Here is a 6,806-nt window from a genome sequence, read left to right on the forward strand (position 1 = left end):
ATAAACGTCTGACGTATGTGATGATATGTTTATATGCTGGCAAGTTATGTTATATGTTATATGTAACGCCCGCAAATCCGGGCTAGTTAAAGTAGAGGCAATAGGGGTCGAAAACGACTTTTTGAGAAAAGATTATTTAGAATAAATAATCTTAACCAAGTTGTAGATTATGTCTCAAGGTTTTTGTACATATAAGGAACGCCGAAATCCGATTTATAACGAAGAAGTTATGACTCGTCGAAGTTTTACGGCAAAACCGGCACGACACCGGGAAGCGTAAATAGTGAATTTACGATAGAGCGAGATTTAGCCTTTGCAATCTAAACGAAAGTCGTAGAATATGTTAAACTCAGAACATCGATAAAAAGAACCCCCAAATCTGACTTCGTATGAAGAAGTTATGATTTTTTGAAGTTTCGAGTTAGCAGTGTACAACCCGAAATTCGAATATTAGATCGAGCGGTTTTTAGCCGACACGACCTAAACGAGAATCGAAGATCTCGTTGAGAGTAGCGTAACGAGAAAAAGATGGGCGAAAATGGATGTCGGATGAAGAAGTTATGAGGATTTAACGGACCAATCCTGTCCCGGCCTGTTAATAATATAAAATTTAAAATGGAGCCAAAATTAGCCGACAAAGTCTAAACGAAAGTTGTAGAGTACGTTCCCACCTTCGCGTGGATATAAAGAACGTCGAAAACGGAGCTCATATGCGAAAGTTATGATTTTTAGAAGTCAAGAAGGAAATTTGCGAATTTGAGATGACGTGGCAACATCCGGACCCTCCATCGCGGATCAGACCTCGCTTCGGATCATGCCACGAAGCCTTCGCATTACGCCCCACGTACGAGGTTCGGTACGCCCCGCGTACCTTCGGTCTTATCCGGGTCCTGTCCGAGTGCGAGCCAGCTGGATCATGCATGTCTGCCTTATCCGAAGTTACGCCCCGCGTAGCCAAGGATTACGCCCAGCGTAGTCCGAGGCCTCACAAGGTATAAAAAGGGGCGAGGGCCTTCGCATTTTTCACAAAATTTCCACTTCTCTCTCTAGTTTCTTTCTCTCTCTAGAGTTCCAAACCTCCCCTAAGCCCTAGTTAAACCCCTTAGCCACCGAGGGAAGCCCCGAGGCTCCCAGAGTCCCGAAAAAAAGGAGTTTTTCGGTTTCGAAAAGCTGCTCCAATTAAGTTCCGGTTTTCGATAAAATTCGCTGTAAGTGTGCTACGCTTACGCAATTTTTTATATAGCTTTCAAATAATTATAGGAATGTTATTAGGTCCTTAAAATAATTATTTGGGCTATTATTGAGTGTTATTAGCGCTTAATAATAGTCAGACTAATTAATTTGTCGCGATTATCGTTAAACTAAACCCTAGTGGTATCGATACTAGGTTTTATCGAAGGAATATCGTTTTGAGAGTATTGAAGCGCTGTCCGAGTGCTGAGTCACCACCTAATCAGGTGAGTGCATAGTCCCTTTCATCTTACACATAGATATGAAGTATTTTATATAAACTACATGCTATGTGTACATATTATCTGAATACTTGCTGTCTACGCTGGATGAACGTTTTATACATGTTTTAAATAATTTAAATTGTGTATGTATTTTATACAAATATGTTGGGTATGACATGGGTAGATGAACGATGGGAGATATAAGATGATGAGAGTATACGTTGGCAGCTATAGACTTAGTGCCTATTGGACAAACACCGGTAGCTATGGACTTAGTACCTGTTAGATGTTGGTAGCTATGGATTTAGTACATGTTAGGAATTGGTAGCTATGGACTTAGTACCTATTAGTTGGACGCTGGTAGCTATGGATTTAGTACCTGTTAGGAATTGGTAGCTATGGACTTAGTACCTATTAGTTGGATGCTGGTAGCTATGGACTTAGTACCTATTAGTTGGACGCTGGTAGCTATGGATTTAGTACCTGTTAGGAATTGGTAGCTATGGACTTAGTACCTATTAGATGAACACTGGTAGCTATGAAATTTAGTACCCGATGAGTAGACTATAGCAGCTATGGAATTAGTGCTTTACGAACGAACATTGGCAGCTATGGATTTAGTGCCAGTCCTATAACCTTGGAAGTAAGGGACTTCGGAATAAACGAATGCAGGATAGATGACTCTTAGGTTAAATCCTTAAGAGTAAGGAAGATAATGGGGATGGGTAATTGGGTGGATTGTTTGATTGTTTAACATAATAATTATATTATTGTGGGTTGAAAACCCTATGTACTCACCAGGTTTCCCAACCTGACCCACTCAGTTTATTTATATCACAGGTGTTGATATGAAGTCACTTTACACTGAGAGATTTAAAGAGATGTAGACCACTAGTGTAAACAATTGTAAGTCTTGTTTATGCTTATGTTTCTGTATTAACGATGACATCCCAAACGTTTTAAAATGAAATAAATACGTTTCTTCGAAAATGTTTTAATAACGTATTTACCATGTTTTTCTGGGAACAAATTCCGCAACACTTTTATAAAATGAAGTACTCTGATTTTTACAAAGCATAAACAAACCGGTCTTTTCTGGCCGTGATTTTGGGGATGTCACATTATAGTGGTAGTAGGAGGGGGAATAGTCCCCAAGTTCAGTCGTTAGGACCGAAGGGTAGATCGGACACCCCAGATATGTCTGATAATATGTTATGTTATGATATTTGTGATAGTAGCTGAGTGTGGGCAAGGCCCGTATCTCAAAGATAGCGGAGTGTGGGCGAGGCCCGTACCTCCATGAGTGTGGGCGAGGCCCGTATCTCCTAGCTGATTAGTATATGATTGTATATACTTGTATATTATGAGTTAGCGGTTGAGTGTGGGCAAGGCCCCTATCTCTCCGAGAGTGGAGTGTGGGCTAGGCCCGTATCTCCCAGATAGTAGAGTGTGGGCGAGGCCCGTATCTCCCGGCTAGCGAAGTGTGGGCAGGGCCCGTATCTTCACGAGTGTGGGTGAGGCCCGTATCTCCCGGCTAGCGAATTGTGGGCAGGGCCCGTATCTTCACGAGTGTGGACGAGGCCCGTATCTCCCGGCTAGCGAAGTGTGGGCAGGGCCCGTATGTTCACGAGTGTGGGCAAGGCCCGTAACTCCTAGCTGAATGTTGTATGTTATATGCTTGCATGGTATGTGGTAAGGTGGGGAACTCACAAAGCTTCGTGCTTACGGTTTTTAGTTTTGGTTTCAGGTACTTCCGGTAGTGGAGGGAAGAGCTCGGGGTGATCGCATGGCACACACCATAGTTTAAGACAGCCTGGGAATGTTTACTCTGATAACGGACATGTATTTTGGAAACTAATACTCTGTTTATGTTTTAAAATGATGAATTTGCTTAAAGTAATGTTTTATTAAAAGAAATTTTTAGTCTTGAATTTTGGGACGTTACAAGTTGGTATCAGAGCCTTGGTTTGAGGGATTCGGACATGCTCTCGGGTGTGTCTGAACTCAAACTGAGGAATTGGTATAGAAGTTTTCAAAATGAAAAGACAGTTTTGTAAAAAGAGAGTTTTGGGAAACAAAACAGTTTTAGAAAGGCAAAAATAATTCAGAAAGAAAAGAACTTTGAAAAGAGAAAAAGGGTGTGGTGCATGCAATCCACCGAGCTCAAGTAAGTACCCCAAAATACCCATACAAGCTTATGTTATGATTATTAGTTGATAGAACAGCATGCTAGAATAGGACTAAGGATCTAGGGATGATGCCTTATGTGCCTGTTATTTGTGCTTTTGAGCTGCATAGTAGTGCTGATTAGACAGTAGTAGGATAGCCTGTTTAGGTTATGCCTGAGTTTATGAGTTTATGTGAGTCTATGAGCTTGTGTTGCATGCTAGTTCAGTTTCTTGCCTTGTGGATATGATTGCTTGAGTATGTTATGGTTAGATTTTCCCTTGTCTGAATGCTGCTTGCTTTGTGCATTATGGGATTCTGAGTGATGTGAGTTAGCCATTAAGTGGATACGCCATGTCACATGTGATCAGGGTTGAATAGTCTCAGAGTGATGGATTTGGCCCTATTGCGCAACTCTCGTCTGAGTCTAACCGTTGTAGGGACGAGTCTTTTACTCAAAGGATTATCTGAGCCTCGTCACATGTGATGGTATCCAGGTGATGGCTAACTGGCATCGCGAGGAGGCCTTCAGCAGTTGAGGACTGGTTTGAGTTGAGTCAGAGGTTTCCCTAGGGCCAGCCTAGGATGAGATAGTGCTGGGAGCAGTAGTAGTGGATAAGGGACCTGGTGGAGTCAAAGCAATTCCGGAGGAAAGTACGGATAGATGTGGAAGGTAGTATGGGCCCGTACTACTGAAAGTAGAGGATCCGTACTCGATTCGGGAAAGGCCGAGACAAGACCGGGAACCTGGTAGGGTGTGTTTGGTCTCGCATCAGTGTTGAGTATTCTAATAGTGGTTGTGGCGTGTTTTCAGCATGGTGACGTTGCGAGAGAGACCAGCGGGCGGATCAGGTGCCAGAGAGGGATCATGCTCGGGTTCAGGGCCGACCAGCTCGAGGAGCGAATGAGGGAGTTGATATCCGCCGAGGTTACGCGCAGTATTTTGAATCAGACTCCTGTGATCTTTGGCACGGTCAAGGAGGGTATATTGGAGATTTTGGATGAGAGGTTGGGAGCCTTCCGTATTGAGATGATGACATTGATGGGAGCGCGTACCTTGACATTTCGAGAGTTCAGGGCTTGCGGAGCACCAGATTATCATGGGGCTAGGGACCCATCGCTAGCAGCAGATGGTTGGCTGATGTTGCCAACGCATTCCGTACGAGCCGGTGTCATGAGGGGGACAAGGTCAGACTCGCTTCCTGTCTTCTGAAGGACAGAGTGAGGGATTGGTGGGAGGAGATTGGTCATGCCTTGGGGGATGATGCCGCGTTGGACGCGATGACTTGGAGCGATTTCTCGGCCAGGTTCAGGGCGGAGTTTTCGCCGATTATTGAGGTGCAGCAGTTGGCACGGGAGTTTCAGGATTTGACGCAGACCACTGGGACTGTGGCGGAGATAACCGCCAAGCTCAGGGAGAGGGCTCCTCTTGTACCGCAGTACGTCGCAGATGAGGAGATGAAGAAAGCCCGATGCCATGATATGTTGAGGGATGACATCAGGGAGTTCGTGAGTAGATCCAGCTGTAAGACGCTGGAAGATATGATTTCTCGGGCTAGAGAGAGGGAAATTAATTTGGAGCCGATCCGGAAGAGGAAGTCGGATGAGGTTCAGGTAGCTGCAGGTTCGGGCAAAAGGTCCAAGGTATCGGATTCGAGATCAAGGGATTACCAGGACCGCAGTCGGTGCGGGAAGTGTGGCAGGGCGCACGGGGGCGCGTGCAGGAGTGGTAGCGGTGGTGAGTCTGGCTGTTTCAAGTGCGATCGGACTGGCCATTACAGCAGGGATTGTACTGTTACCACCGCACAGGGATCAGACTTGTTATGTTTTCATTGCCATCAGCGGGGTCACAAGAAGGCCCAGTGCCCCAGTTTGTTTTCAGCAGGGCGGGTGATGGCACCTGTCCCTACAACTTTGAGGATCACAGACGGCCGTCAGGGCCGTGCAGAGGCGCCTGCGGTAGGAGGCAGAGCTCTTCAAATGACTACCTTAGAGGCGCGATCAACACCAGACGTTGTAGGTATGCAATTTCTGTTTTTAGTTCTTTTATTTGTGCATGATTATATTGTTATGGTTCTGCATCATTATCGGTGTGAGTATTTTATTTTTCGAGCGGTTGATTACGATCGAGTTATATGCCATCTGCATACCTTGGATATTCGAATGGTAGTAAGGGGATGTACCCTATTGGAGAAGGCTACATAGGATGCAGTAACTGTAGCATGCTTGGGAGGGACTTGGTATGTCTCGCTAGATCGGGGTTGTATAGTGTTATAAATGGGTTGGTTAGATCCCTAGCTATGGTAAGCATGGGTCCCTCAGCAGATTGATTATGGAATGGTAGCAAGGAATTCTTTTGAGTATTGAGCAACAAGGGGTAAGCAGGATCGAAGTGGGGGAGAATCCTCCGAGTGTGCAAAGGTAGGAGCACGCAGATCCAAAATGAGTGTGCGACCTCCGAGAAGGAAAAGAAGTTGTTTAACATTTGATGGATTGAGAATTTCAGGGTTGGGAGTTTGAGAAACTCCCTATCAGCTAGTGCGTGTGATGGTAATGGTTAGCACGTGGTTGGGAATTCAGGTTGTGGATCGCCCGAAGGGCTCGAGGGAGTCGGAATGAGGATCTTGGGAGCTAATGGCACATGGGTGCCTTGGTATTAGCAGTCAGTGGTGGAAGTGTTGCAAGACTACGGGTAAGCCGTAGCATTCCTTAGTAGCTTCGTTAGCGGATTTGGGGCGAGGCCCCTACCTCCTAGTGATCAGATATGGATCAGGAATGGGTAGTGGATGAGAATGATAGGGAGTTTGCCTGTATAGCCCTAGAAAGGTGAGACTTTGGGAGAGGCCGCTCCAGGATATAGTTGGGTGAGACCCGTGGGCGAGGCCCGTGAGTTTTAGCAGCACAGGTGGGACCTGGTAAGGACCTTAGTGTAAAGATAGAGGATCGAGGATTCCAGGATTGTAGCGCCTGAATGACATGATAGATTGAGCAGTTATAGGTGGTCGAAGGTTGACCCGAGATGATTATCTGCAAGGATTAATGTTAGTCGGAATGACCGAGGGGAAGGCCAGCGAGGGAAGGCAGCTGGTGTTGGGATAATGGGTTGGGTATTGGAGGCAGATCGCAGGCGGTGGGCCATAGCAAACTTCGAGGACGAAGTTTAGTTTAAGTGGGGGAGAGTTGTAA

The sequence above is a fragment of the Lactuca serriola genome, chromosome 7, assembly GCF_051521515.1.
Source record: "Lactuca serriola cultivar US96UC23 chromosome 7, Lser_US96UC23_V15, whole genome shotgun sequence".
NCBI lineage: Eukaryota > Viridiplantae > Streptophyta > Magnoliopsida > Asterales > Asteraceae > Lactuca > Lactuca serriola.